This window comes from Passer domesticus, chromosome Z (genome assembly GCF_036417665.1).
Source record: "Passer domesticus isolate bPasDom1 chromosome Z, bPasDom1.hap1, whole genome shotgun sequence".
Lineage (NCBI taxonomy): Eukaryota > Metazoa > Chordata > Aves > Passeriformes > Passeridae > Passer > Passer domesticus.
Window position 1 is genome coordinate 55418018 of NC_087512.1, and position 15508 is coordinate 55433525.

At 36.3% G+C, this 15508-nt stretch overlaps 1 long non-coding RNA gene across 5 annotated transcripts; it reads left to right on the plus strand.

The window, feature by feature from the left end:
• Positions 1-1071: 1071 nt before the first annotated feature.
• On the plus strand, positions 1072-14082 carry LOC135290855 (uncharacterized). 5 transcript variants are annotated; one of them, XR_010353673.1, is made up of 5 exons: positions 1072-1603; positions 5957-6072; positions 10550-10629; positions 13408-13492; positions 13619-14082. It is a non-coding gene; the product is annotated as an uncharacterized LOC135290855 (long non-coding RNA). The 5 variants fall into 5 exon arrangements; XR_010353674.1 differs by having other exon boundaries at positions 13880-14082; XR_010353671.1 differs by having other exon boundaries at positions 10550-13492.
• Positions 14083-15508: the final 1426 nt, after the last annotated feature.

Consider the following 15508-nt stretch of genomic DNA (forward strand, 5'->3'; position numbering starts at 1 on the left):
CTCATTCCCCAGGCATCCATGGACAGGCAGACTGGGGTCTCTTCATTTGCCTGGATAGCTTGGGTTTTGTTAGCTTAGGCAAAGTCTTTTCTTCCTTTCCCTGCCTTTGGAGACTGCAGCAGCAATCCTTCCGAGGCTTATGTATTTTCTTGAATTGCTCAGTTTGATTTGGTCCAAGGTCAGAGAGGACAATCAATGGGAGAAAAATCGGCAGTGGACCAGCAGGGAGCTGAGGAGCTGCTCTGTCCCAGCTCCAGACCCTGGAAAAGCTGTACCCACAATAAAAAGGACACTAGATCTGGCAGCTTCATCTGCTGTAAAAAGGAGACCAATATAAAAAGTTCACCAGGCTTCTATTTGTTTTTGCCAAAGCTGCTGCGTGAACCCTTTTTTTTTTTCCTTCCCTGAGGCACAAGTTGGCACCACTTTGCAGCTATTGTGGGGTTTGTTTTTTGGTTTTGGGTTTGGTGGTTGTTGTTGTTGTTGTTTTGGGGTGGTTTTTTTTTTGCTTTGTTTTGTTTTCTCCTTGTCTGGAAGTTTGGGTTGGGGTTTTTTGTTCTTGTTTGCGGGGGGGGGGGGGGGGGGGGGACAAGGTCTGACAGTTTATCTATCACTTCACCATTTTTTTACTGTACCATGTTGTCATTCTGTTTGTCAAGAAATGGTTGGATTTTTTCTCCTTCATCCACATGTTAATCTCATAGGCAGAAAGAGATTGTTGCAACCCTTCCAGAGCATTTTTTCCTAAACTTGTCTCCAAAATGAGAGAACTGTCAATAGAGAAACATCTCAAGAGAAGAAGTATGTTATAATTCAATTCACAGTTCACCTCAGAGGCATGAGATGGTTACAGATTGTGGTTTTCTTTTCACTGAAGATTTGATATGCAATACTTGGCATTATTAACCAGCATACATGGAGATTATGCTAGCTAACTATTCTGGTGCTCTTTTGCTACACAGTTGCAAATATGCTAATCTCACATAGTTAGCCACTGATACTATGAGATGCAATCTTGAAATGGAAATCTATGATCGGGTCATTACCCTCAGGGCAGGAGCCCATCAGGGAATGCCGGCCGGCCAGGATAGCTCAGCAGGGGGCTGAGACAACCTAGGCAAGCTAGAGTGATTTGCAGCTCTTTGTGATAATCAGCTCTTTTGTGATATTCAGCTCTTTGGCTTGCTAGGTGCCGCAGCAGCAGACGCAGGGGAGAGAGGAGAAGAAGCTGTGTGATGGTTCTGCAGGATTCTTTTATTCGGGTCTCCACGAAGGGTCCCAGTGACAGCTCTTCTGCTGAACCGGGCAGAATTAGGGGTTTTTATACCCTACAGGGGTTTTGAAAACTGTCCAATAGTAAGGGTCAGGGGAAAGTGACCTATGGATTTATAGGGAGATAAGCAGGGTCTGAAAGGCGGAAGAGAGGGACTGCTAGGGTCATGCTGACTCGGCATTTCCTAGCTCTTAGGCCTCTGATCGCCAAGGAGGCCGTGCAGGCCTTGTGCCTGCTACAGAAGTCTGAATAATGCATTACATGTGTAACGTGCGAAATGACATAACTCTGTGGGAAGACTGCAATTCACAATCTGGACATTTTGTTCACGTAGGTGCCTCAGCTAGTCATTGAATAATTCTATTAATTTATAAGCTTACATTGCACTAAGTTCAATATAACCAGTTTCTCTAACTCCCAAATTACAGCATTCATACTTCTCAGAACAACATAATTCTGCATTAAATTCATGAAATAGTAAAAAACCCAATACATTTCGACACTAGAAACATAAATCCACTCTTTTTGTCAACTTTCAGTTGTGTCTACATTTGGGTTTCAATATTTTCTATCCAGAAGCATTATTACTTAACCTCTATCCTCTGTAGTTATTTCTGTATGATTTAGTTTTCCATTCACCATTACAGGGCCTGGATAAGACAGGTACTTATTTAGTACTTTAGTACTTATTTAGTACTTTCAAGGATAGAACTAATGTTAGGGACAGATGTCCCTTAATGAAATCCTTTTTGACTGTGGAGTGCAGGACATAAGAGTCCTGGCTCCCTGAGTTAGGCATGTTAGGGGAAATCCCCTTGAGAATATGACCATTCTGGCATATATTTTTATGAGATTTCAGCAGCCTGGCAGGGTTTCTGAAAAAGATTTCAGATGTTTCAGTAGGAAGAGACAAAATAAATATCTGTGTTAACGGCATGCTGAGATTTCCGTGCTTCTGTAAACAATAAATAGGTCCAGATCTTGGGTTTTTTTAGTCGAATAAGAGGTGACATCAGTAGAAAGAATCAGTACTACAACAGGACAGGAATTGTTTCTGCTACAGCTACCAAAATGTGACAAATATATGTGACAAGCATTCTGAAGGGATAAAGTATCTTTATAAGAAAATTCTAAGAGAAAACAATTCCATGAATAGTAGGAATTAGAGATTCAAAAGCCACTTTAGGATCTAAATATATGTAGGATCTAAATATTTCGTAGTTCCTGAATTGGTTGTACAGGTGATGAGGGACACGAATATGTGCCTTCTGTAATATTTATCGACGGAGCCCTACTAAAGTCATTCGGTGGAATTCATGCAGGTTGACTTATATAAATTTATAGCGCTATGGTTATCCAGTTCCTTCCTCCCCTAAGTATCTGACTATATTCAGGCTATTTAGACTACTCACTTCTATTTTAGCAGGTAATGTGGCGTCTCCACACTGCTATTAGGCTTGGAAAAAAGTAGAGTATCATTCCAATATCTTCTGTTGCACTACAAAATCTCTTAAGTGCTCTGTCCTAATTCCCTAAGTAACTTTCAAGTCATGCCCTACCATCTTTTTAAGTACTCAGCACTAGTTTACTCATTCCAGTTCAACCTTGTCCTTTTCAAACTACTTAAGAGATTAAAGTTCTGAACTCTCTCACATTTTCCTTTATTTTTAGGAATATTTTTTTCTACTCTTACAGTGGTGTGGAGAAAGCAAACTGTAAAATTTTCCTCTAGGACAAGAATCATTGTGTCATTTACTGACAGAGCCTTTGTTCTTGAAATTAATCTTAATTAATTAAGTCTTAACCCTAAGACCCGTCCCTTTCCTTTCTCCAATAACCACTTCTTGTTCTAGGCCCAGCTGTAATTTAAAGGTTCTCTTTGTCACCTGTCAAGAACCACATATACATAGCACCTGTCTCCAATTCCTGCTGGATGATTACTCTAGAAAATACTTCTTTATTTCAGTAGCAATGCCTTGGAGAAGGATGCTGCAAACTCTTGTGGCTCTTTGGATTAGAGTACCTTGCTGAAAAAGGTTAACAGTTTATCTTGATCACAGGCACCCAACCCTGTACACACATTCCAGAATCAATAATGCTTTTGACTGGCTTACAACTGACTGATAAGTGTGCTAAACTCAGACTAAGGCGTGAGGAGGAGATAAAAAGGAGCAAGGCAGAAGTCAGTCCTCTGCCTTTTCAAAGCTCTGGCTCTGAGCTAGTCTTCCTGTAAAGATAAAACAGTTGGAGGGCATAAAGGCTTGTGGCACTAGGCAGGTGTTGAGGGGTATGTATTAGAAGTCTTTGTCTTTTGTTTCTGAAACTATCATATGCCATGGTTGTTTTACAACCACACTGCAAACAGAGACTATAACGAGTCACAATACACAGTTATGGAAAAAGGAGTTATGGAAGAAGTCTTATAATCTCTTGTGGGAGAGACTGAAATCAGGAACAATTTATTTTTTAATGCATATAACTACATGAGTGATAGGCTTACACTGCAAAGAGACAGCAGTAATCACAAATAATCTAGTTTTAGAATATTTACTTGTAAAGATTAAAATTGTGATAAACATAAAAAGGTGAAGAAGAATATATTTTTATGTTCTGTTTTTCAGTCTCTTTTATTAAAAAATTAATTATTTGTGTTACATATTTAATACACTATATTTCTATGCATTTGAAGGCTTTTTAAAAAATTTAAATTAAACACCACAGTAATTTTTAGTTAGGGGAACAAATGCTTGTACAAGAACTTTTGAGTTATTATGATATATTATTGTAAATTTTGTTATTGAAGATGAGTAATCATGATGGAGAAATATGGTACTTTTCACAGAACAGGAGAGATTAAGAAGTCGACCAAGAGATGTCAATACTTTCATGAAAAATCAACAGGGTTGAAAGTAAATGTCAATTGCAAATCAACCTCAATGAACTTTGCAGATGTTTTCTAAAAAGTTCTTACTTCTTGAGTCCAAATATCAATATTTAAGATTCATTTTAATACATTTTTCAGAACTACTCAGCTCATAATCTGGACAGCCCTAAGTATTTACCACCCATTTTAATGATAGATGTTCTCTAACACAGCAGAGAGGATTTGATCACTTGTTGATCAGAAAAATACATTTTAATACTGTTCAAGCATTCCGTGGTCCAGTTACACATTTTAAAATGCCTCCATTTTAATCATCCTATGCACTATTGTTTTCTTTGTAAAGTGGATTGGAACATAAGTTTTCAAAGACTTTTATGACTACAAAAGCAAACATCGTTCCTACTGATCTTATAAATATAGAATTGAATCAAAAATCATCTAGGTTGGAAACACCCTCTAAGGTCATTGAGCTCTTCCTAATGTCATGGCGCCAAGTCTACCACTAAACCATGTTTCTGAGCTCCACTTTTACATGTCTTTTAAATATCTCCAGAATTGATGGTTCAACCATTTCTCTGGACAGCCTGTTTCACCGTTTTGGTGATGAAATTTTCCTAGCTCTAATTTCTTTTCATTGTTATCATCATTGTTATTGCTGTTGTTGTAGCATTCAGGAGCCCACAGCACAACTGACAAATCCTCTGAAAAACATACTCAGCCTCCTCTTCTAACTGCAGTTCAGCAGAACAAGGGGATCTCCTTAAATGTAATTCTCTGCAAGTTCTTGCTAACAAGGGATTTCTACAACAGAACAAGAGAAAACTGGTTTCATAAACACAAGGAGCTACCTGAACACTACCATTCACTCTCTGCACATAGTTACTTCATCCTTCAAATTTCTTGAAGTTCTGATATCATAGGCCAGAGGCAAAGGGCACAGGTACAGGGAAACATGCACAAGGAAAAATGACATTTGTTGAAAAGTTTTTTTGTCCTTATACAAAAAAAAAAAAATAAAAATAAAAAAATTCCAGTTTCTTTTCAGCACCTGATTAATAATTTGTCTTATTTAGCATTGAAACAGTATTTTTAGAAGATTCAATTTGTCAAATTTCAATGCTCTTTTGTATTTAAGCAGTAAAAATTTTCCTGATTGATCTCAAGTCAAAATATTTCTCCAACATCTAAGTCTAAAATATTTCTTTCACATCTTACAAATCCTCTAAGTTTGGTCTGCTTTTTAGAAGGAAATACATCTTACCAGACAGCATGTATTTTATACTTTTTTTCAGAATAGAAAGAGCATCAGAGCTATTGAACTGATTGGGGTAAGCGACAGTAATGACACTGAAAACTGGGACATTTCTTAGAAATGCAGTCAAACTAACAAGCAAAAAGTATACAAACTTCATACTAAGTTCAAGAGAACTTAGTGAGTTCAGGTCACAAATATCATCCAGTTGAAAAGCAGCACTACAGTTCTCAATAAAGTGGATGTAATTGGACATTATTTCTTTTTTGTGGATGAAATTAATGGAATACACATAGCCTTATGCTTTGTCACACCTCTCCCAGGCTCTTCCCAAAACAACAAATGCCCTCGAGGCACATTTTTATTGCTAGCCAATGATACGACACTAAGATTTAACTGTGATATATTAGCTTCCTGCTAATTAGGACAGCTAAAAATTTGCTCGGTTACAGCAAGAAAAAATATTAAAAAGAAATTTTAGAACAAACAACAGCTAATCCATTACAAACAGATGATACACAATCTTTTGTTCTTTCTCTTTCCCCAGGCTCCATGAAAGTGAAGAACACTTCAGAGGGGATTTTCTCTGTGCTAACAGTGCCATCTAACAGGTCACATTTCCTCTGCTGAGAATGCTCATTCTTTTTCCATGCAGAGCTGAAGGTAGTGTCTCCCACAGCAGCTAGTAAAAATGCTGGCAGAGTTATGATGTATGATTTGTACATATCAGCTCACAGAACTGGAAAGATGGACCCCTGAGATCAGTTTGTATTTTTCTGCAATCCACTTGAAGTTTAAAAAAATTGCTTCTCTCTCTCCATTTCTTCTCCATCTCACCTCTTAGTAATGACTTTATGGACACACATGTATTTAGTATCTATAATTGTGAATTAATGCTGCTTTTTGATACAAATAATTGCCACTTTTCTTGTGATCTTTACTAATAACAGATAAATGCAAAGGACGATATTTTCAAATACAATCAGGCAGGAAAGGAATTACTTATAATAATCACCAGGGCAACAGAGTTTGTGGGCTTTTTTGGTGGGGGTGTTTGGGTTGAGTTTTTTTTAATTTTGTGTTTGAAAATTTTTTGCTTGTTTGGTTGATGTTTTCATTTGTGTGCAGGGGTTTTTTGGTGCAGTTTTTTGTGCATCAGCAAGGCTGTTTCTGGTGAGCAAAGGTTAGGAAAACCATCATCTGTGGTTTTTTCCTTACTTCAGAGAAAATAAGTAAAATTTTTAAGGAAAAGTACAGCATTTTGAGCAGATTGAAATGTCAATGAGAAGATTTGTGATTCTTTTCCTAAAGTTGCTACACAGTAACTTTCCAGAAGGAAGAGTAATATTCTAAATAGACAACCCTGAGACAGCAGATTAGTGCATTTTTAAGAACCAGAAAAATTGCATGTTGTGTGTGTGTGGAGAGAGCCAAGATTACCTATTAGGGTTTTGAGAAAGTTCTTCCAATGTGATACAAGACTTTTTTAGCTCTAGAATCCCTCAGGTATGCTTTTTCCCTCAGAAGTAAAAGTTACAAAAGACAATATATTGAAAAGTAGTTCTGAGTTCAACCTGTAGGTCTTTAAGTTTTTATGATGCACTATTTGATAGCAGAGAACAATTCTTGACACTGTCAGGATTCACTTATAAATAGTTCATGGAATCAGAAATATATTGCAAATTTTGTATACTTTATGGCCTGAAAATTAGTTACTAGATGATTAAGAGGAGAGTTCAGATTGGAGAAAACAGAACAGTTATATTACATGATTCCAAGAAACAATCAAAAAAACCCCCCTATTTAACATTTTTTTAAAAAGTAATTCAGCCAATTTCAGGAAATAGACATTGTCTTTATATCTTTATAGCTGCATTAACATAATTAATTACGTGTTTATAAAACGCGCTGTAAGGTGTAATAGGAATGATGAAGTCAATACAGAGAAAAATACAACTTTCTAACCATAAATACAAATATTTCTAACCTCTTAAAATCAGGTTTTGAAGTAAATAATTTTTTCATACTACTTTAAATATTATCTGTATGGATATTATGGCAAATCATGGTACATCAATGGTTTTGAAGGTAAGTGCACTATTTTCTTCCTCATAATACACAATGTTATTTCAATACTATGGAGAACTGAAAATCTGAAAGTTAAAGAATGCAATAAAATCTTGTATGTTTTGAGAGAAATTTGGATACTTTACCTTCCTTAGCTCTTTGGCCCACAGATCTAAGGCCACAAAGGGATCAGCATCTTTGAGAGGTTTAATGTGAGTTTGTTCTTATCTCTTTCAAGTGACCATACTGTAAGAGCTTCTTAATTCTTTCCTACAGCACAGAATCATGCAAAGAAGATTGAGCTGTTGGAACACTTCTGTACATACACGCATAACACCTGCCATCTCTGAGATGTGGGAGACCATGGCTTGTCTCTTCTCCAGTTTTAACTTGGGAGACAATGACTGTGACCAAGTTTACACAGTTTACAAGTTTTGTTCCTACCACTTATACTGTGCTGCACAATTCCAGAAAGCAAATTTCTCAAGCTTGGGAACTAAATTAGTTGGGATCTCAGCACAGGCTGCACATGGTTAAGCAAAAGCAGCTTCTGGGCAGTTTGTTTTACATATGTGGTACTTGCTAGCAGCAAACCTCTGTCACAGTCAGGAAGTTCTGTCTTATGTATGAGTTAACAATATGATAAAACACATATCTGTGACAACCCTATATTTCCTGTAGATTTTGAGAATGAAAGGATTTGATTAAAATTAATTAAATTATATCTTTTTCTGTCACTGGGAATTTAATAACTTTCTAAAGTATTTTTGCTTGTAGGGCCAGAGAATTTCAAGACATGTAGAAACATGCATGCATAATAATTTAAGTAGAATAAAAGTATCATTTTGAATTAAGTTTGTCCTTTATACCAAATATGAACTGCCCCATTTGCAGGGGCTTTAAAGCCCTGAAAGCAAAAAGCAGCCAAATATCAAAGCAAAGCCCTTGCATCACTCTATTTATAGTTTGAGGGTTTATTGCAACAAGATATCATTTACTTCAGTGCAGTATGCTTGGTTTTAGAGTAAGTAACATTTACTCTGTTTGTGAAACTTTCTTTTTTTTAATTATAGAAATAGCTTCTGCTACTGAACTTCACTAATGTAAATCATTAAGATGGAAACCACCTTTGAATATTTTGCTGAAAACTTCACAGATTTACACAATTTTCTGAGTAGGAAGCAATTCACAAGGGTCATCAAGTCCAACAGTTAAGTAAATGGCCTATGCAGGGATTGTACTCACAGCCCTGGTGTTATTAGCACCATGCTCTGAGACATGGATCCTTGTCACTTATTAAAAAAAAAAATTAGCCTATTTCTCTGTAAAGAGAGAGATCTGAAACTTTACAATCTTGCATGAGGTGAGTGGCAAAAACTATTTATCCAAGGACATAAGAGTAAATGTGCATGCAAACTTTACTTCCATGGAGGCTGATTAAAAATGTTCTATTTGTAGCAGGGATCTAAAAGCTGTTCAAAAGCCAAAAGTAGTGTCAAGTCAGATTTTAAACAAGTTTCAAGTAATAAGAGAATGACATATTAAGTGATCTGAATTAAATAGAAATCCAATTTATAATAGTAATTAGGTAGGCAGTGTTTCAAACAAAAGAGAGTATCTCAGCATTTATCTGTACTTGGTAGATAAATCAGCATGTGGCTTTTACCAGATGAATAAGCTATGTACTCCACATGTGTATAAGACTAAAACATATGGACACATAATAAATGGCTTCTTTTCTATTTTGACAGACTATTCCTCTTTTAAAATAACCAAATTATCTGTTTTTAAGCTTAATTATAAAAGCAAAACAAAACCAAACCAAATAGCCTTTAAGGATGAAACGTCATGCTCCAACTTTATACACAAACAAAATTTTACAGTTGAATCAAAAAGTTATGAAAATAAGAGGATTATAATGGAATTGGTGGCATAGCCTTAAGTATTTCAATACTAGCAGGCATAGCCATGATATAAAATATCCTGGAGAAAACACACTAAAAAACCGAAACAAAAAAAAACATGCCTCCCCCTTAAAAAAACCTCAACCAAACCTGAAAGACAAATCCCCAGGATTCAGCAGTCACAGAAAGAAAACCATAATATTTTGGTATTTTTTCTTGATGAAAGGGAAGAAATATTATTCTCTGCATAATGGGGAAAGTCTTAGAAACAAAACCATAAGATTCTATTAAAAAATATTTCAGCCATTCTCTCCTCATTGCTTAATGAGACATGTGACTAATGAAAAGTTTTGCTGTTATGAAACACCTGTGTAAAGATCTTCTCAAGGGTACATTTTAATAACAATACTGAAAGAGTGGAATAAGAGATTTGCTATAAAATAGAGCTTAAAATTTTTCTCAATCCAATCTATTGATATTATTCTCAAACTAATACAAATAAGAATAAAGAAAATCAAAAGCGTATTTGGTTTATGATGAAAATCAAAAGCATGTTGGGTTGAGCACTCAGAAAAAAAAAATCCATGCTTTCCTTATTTTTCCCCCAATTTTACGTTATTAATTTGGCAGGACTTTTTTTTTCCCAGAAAAATATTGACTAAAATTTGATTAGTAATTTGGTGTGCATACTTCTTAAACATGAATACAGTAAGCACCAATTTCCCCAAGACAGCAGATCAACTCCAGGTAAATGAGGTAGCTGAACATTAAATTTCCTTCCAAAATATTTTCCTCTCTATTTATTCTTTTGTGCTTCTGAGCTTTCAGAAAAACTGATATGCCCTAATTATATAATTTTTTAAAATCCAATTTAATTGATCTTGCAATTCAACCCAACCTTATTCCTTTGAGGATCTAACACTCTCCTACAGCCTTATGGAAATATGTTATCCACAGGGAGTCTGGATTCCTGGTTGAAAATTTAGAGTCTTGATACCATTTAACAATTTTTATATGAGAAGAAAGAATTATCTCATAATTTCCTGAGATAAATACAAAAGTTAGTTTTTCCCTTGATGTCAGACCTGAGCACACAGTTTTTCAGGAACTTGACAAATAAAATTACTAGACTCTAACTGAAGAAAATTCCCTGATTGTTCTATTCACAGACTCTCCAGCATATTCATGCAAGAACAGAATGTGAAATAAAATAAATGCCAGCAGAAAATTTATATCAGTAAGAGAAAAGGTAAATAGAAGAGAACCTTTTCAGTTTTAATATTAAAGTGGACTTTCAGAGTGAGCCAGGTGGAATTCTCAGGATCCATATGAGAAATGTAGACTTACCTCCACAGTGGGTCTTTTTTAAAGTTATTTTGTTTTTTAATGAAAAAAAAAAATATTGTCTGATATTGTGTCTAAACCTTGTCTGAAAGAGCATCAAATGAGTTTCCATGAGTTCCTGGGATATAGTGATCCAAGAATGTAGCCATAATGGTCTTTATATGTGCTAACATCGTCAGAGAAATTATTCATAAAGGGAGAGTCCACAAGACTAGCAGAGTGCTTGTGACTGTTCCTATTTAGTGTGACATTTCCTATTTAATGACACCTATGAAAGTCATAAGAAAGATAAATTTGCCTAATATAGAACTACAGACAAAATCAAATCTATCTAGAAGGGTCTGGCCAGTGAATTTTGGAGAATTCTTAAGGAAGAATAAAAGCAAATAAAGGAAACATAAAATGCAATGACTGTTAGTCTTTTAATATCACATTATTTTAAAAGTTTTAAGTAAGATATATTTGGATGTTAGTAATATGATAATCCTACACTTACTATAATAAAAGGAACCCCTGGATACTTACTTGATGTTCATTTGATTTATTTTAACTTATTATAACTAAACAATATATTTACATACACACACAAACTTCTCCATATATATGTGTACTTATGAATGAATAACACATACAGTATAGGTTACAGATTGTTCTATAATAGTTACAGTTGATGAGACAAGTCTTGAATGTTTTTTCCAATTTGAACAGAATTTTCAGAAAAAAACCCCAAAACTAAGCTGGAGGATAGAAGAACACAGCAATAAAAAAAAAAAAAAAAACAAAAACAAAAAACAAAAAAAAAAAAAAAAAAAAAAAAAACCACAAACAAGGAAAGGTGACATGTTGAAGAAACTTAATTTTACCTAAATAGAAAGCAGAAAGTAGACTAATCTGCCATGTTAACTTCACAAGAGACTTAGCATATAAATCTGAGAACCAAGTATTTTACTGGTTATCAAAACTTAACCAGTAAAAATATTTACACATTGTTTTAAGTTAAACATCAATTTATACCATAACAATCTTTCTGAATTTCTATTCAAAACCATAATAGTCAGAGGTCCTTAGGTGGAAGAGTAATTTTTTGTTCAATCTTCCTCTCTTTCTTGTCAGAGCTAAATTCAGCCATTGAAAAAACACATTCCTAATTTTTTTTTTTTTTGAGGGCTAATCTAAATTATCAAGATTGTATTTTGCCTAAGAGATATGCAAAAATGTTTATAAGTACGAGACACCTTGGAGAAAATTAGCAAATAGTAGAAGGGATATATCAAGTTGAACAAAAGAAATGCATTGAGTCATAAACTCTGTAAGTTGATCAACTTTGAAGTAAAGAAGCTTAACAAAGTTAAATGAATCTAAAATACTTAGTTTATTTTCTCTTCTAAAGACCTGCCTTGAAGATATTTATGTTAGAGATCAAGCCTGTTCAAGAAAGCAAACAGTTACAATCCTAGGTATTTTAATGGTCAATTTAGTAGGGTACTGATAGTCTTCACATTTCTTTCCGAAAAAACTTGAAATTTTGACTGCAGAAAAAAAAAAAAATATAAAACACATCACTGTTAATAATTTTGTCCACATGAAAACTTTTTTTGCTTGGGTTTCTTTTTAACAACTACTTCATAGAAAAGATTGCAGAAAAAATTTAAGTTGATAATATATTGGTTATTTTTCCTTCTGAACATGTACTATGTATCTCCTCTTTTCTACTGTAAAATTTCACTCCAATATATCTTTCACTTCTGGAAGTCAGTAAGATATACAACTACCAACACATTTGTATAGACATATTTACAACTTCTTTCAAGCTTCAAATATGTCAACTTAACAATATTCTTTGTCACTCAGGACTTTACTCAGGTACTTACTTTAGTAAAGAAATCTTCAACTTCATATTTCCAACCCTTGTATGATGTTTCGTAAGCTTCCTTTTTTTTGGTTAATTTTTTTTCTCTGTCAGATTTACTATTTCCATGTATTTATAACTAAAGAAATGTTATCATTCAACAAAGCTAAGTTCTAAAATCTTCTTCAGCAACATATCAAAGCATAAAAAAACATAGTTCTCTACATCTCAATGATTGTGTGCACAGAGACAGAAGTACCCCAGAAATGTCTAAGTAGAATTTTGCTGCATTTTACAACAGACTTAGGCAGAGCTAGTGTCTCACCCAACATAATTCTTAAAATATATTAATTTGAAATTGAGTATTTAGCATGCCTTAATTATGTTTTTGAAAATGACAGTGTTGGAAGCATATAGGTCCCTTATTTGTCCTGATTAATAGTTCTTAAGTATAAGTGAGCAATAATCCCATTTTTCTACTATTTCTATTGTTGTTCTCTAAAACCATACTGAACAATATTAAGACCACAGCAACATTACCTACATATATGCTCATTCTGTATACCTTTGCATATAATATTTTGCTGGGGGTAGGCTTTCTTTACTTTTGTTCCTTTTCACTTACGGATTTTTTTCCCATTGAGTTGCTGGGAAGCACTGATGACTGGGTGCTTGAGATGGTGGAGAGGTGACCAGGCCTCGGGGAAGGAGGGGTCTGGTGGCACTCCCTGGTTTTTGGGAGTTTCTGTCAGAGGGGCAGAAGTGCTGCAAGACTGGAGCAGGTGGGGGCAGGACTGGGGCAGCTGCTTGCTCTCTCTCACTCTTGGCTTTCAGGGGAGGAAGGTTGGAGCTGCTGCTTGGGAAGGGAATTCGTTGCTGCCGCCAGAGCCCAGCCCAGAGCTGTTTCTTCTGCCATGAGGTGAGTCTGCTTGTAGGAGTGTTATGAGTAGAAAAGTTGTCCATTTTTTTTAAAGTTGCAGAGTTAACAAGTTAAACCAATTGCTGTTGTTAATAACTTCATGTTGTAATCACCTCTTGTTAATAGTTTTCTTCAATTACCTGTTGATGGTTAGAAATCAGCTCAATTGTCCCCCTGCTGGGAGGGAACATCTAAAGACTTCAGGTAACAGGGGGGAGGTGATGTCAGAGCTAGTGTGCAGATGAGGAAGCCCCCTCACCAAATCTTGCAAAAAAACCCCTAAAACCAACAAGCCAACATGGAATTAAGATATCTAAGTGATGTCTAAAGGTCAGGAACTTAATCCCATGACTGCTAAGATCCTTTTACCTCTCACCATAACCTCAGCTAGAAAGAGGACCTCGAAGGTCGAACTAAAAAGATGGAATCTCCTACTTCTCTCCTGAGGAGGGAAGCCCCAGCTCTGCCTGCAGACCAGTGGACACAGCTGCATCATCCTCCTCCTCCGTGCCACACCTGGGAGCACCGGCGGTGTGGGTGCGACCCATCAGTTTCTCCCCACTTGAGCTGAATTTTTAAATAAAGGCATTAAAAAGGAGCAAGATCTCCTGCCCTGTTTATTTCAGGAGCAGACACTGAACTGAGACCTTTTGAACACCCACCTCACTAAAAGAGAGATCTGTCCCCATCTGCTGGGTGCCCGGGATCTTGGGCTCACCCCTCTCTGCCCTGCTGGGAGCCAAGCTGCCGCTGCCCTGCCCCCGCTGCTTGTTCGGCACTGCTCTGAGTTTTTGCTATGCGTTAGCCCTGCACCCCTGGCCTGCCGAGACATCCCACAGTTCCAGCCACAGCTCCAGAATCTCTGATACATCTTTTCCATTAGCCTGGGATTTTTGCTTATTCCTGCCATTCCAGCGTGGTGCTCCTCGGAGTCCTGCTGGGGCACTGGGATCGACTGCCACAGGGTTTGTGAAGCAAAGCCTCTCCTCCATCCCTTCCCATCTCAGCCGAGCCGCCATGACAGCGCGCTCCCTGAGCTCGCACCACAGCGCCCCCTGCAGCCCCGGGGGAATCACCGCACCTGCCCTGCCCAGCGGGAGCCACCAGCGCCCCTGCCGGCCATGACCGGAACTGCACCAAGGGGAAAGTGCCGCAGCTGAGAAGGGCACTGTCACTGGGTTCTGGTGCTCGTTGTTTTAGTGCCATTGTTATTGTTGTTTGTTTGCCTTGTTATACACACTAGTAAAGAACTGTTATTCCTATTCTCATGTCTTTGCCTGAGAGCCCCTTAATTTCAATATTATAATAATTTGGAGGGAGGGGGTTTACATTTTTTCATACCAAGGGAGGCTCCTGTCTTCCCTAGCAGACACCTGTCTTTCAAACCAAGACCTATTTCAAGAAATACAATCTAAAAAACTCTGCTAGACATCATTTTAAAGAGCTGCATTGAGGGGGAAATAAAAATCTTTCTGTTTATAGAGGCCCTGCGGTATCCCAGGATTCCTTTGGTCAAATTTTATTTACATGTCTTATTAACAGTAGGTTTAGATTTCAAGTTGTATGATTCATTCTAATAGTTTCACAGTGTTGTCCCTTCTCTTCAATGCTCTTTTTTAATGTAAATTATATTTATGTCCTTTTCATGATATATTTACTCTATTGCTTTCTTATTAGACTTTTTGTATCTTTCATAATACAAGCAATACAATACAATACATAATACAATACTTTAAATGGTCACAAATCTTTGTAGTAGCTGGCAACAGAGAAAATATTTTTTACCTTTCAGTGACTGACATAAATGCAGTTACTTATATATTACAAATGAATCAAAACCAAGGACTGGTCTAGAATGTTGTAAGAGAGCACCTAACTCACTAAAAAGAGGCTTCAGCAAGTCATTACACAGTCTACGATAAATTTCTCTTAAATGCCATCTAAATGACAATGAACTTAGAAATGTCAGATATAATTCTTGCTGATTTTTTTTATACCAATACTGAGGAAAGAATG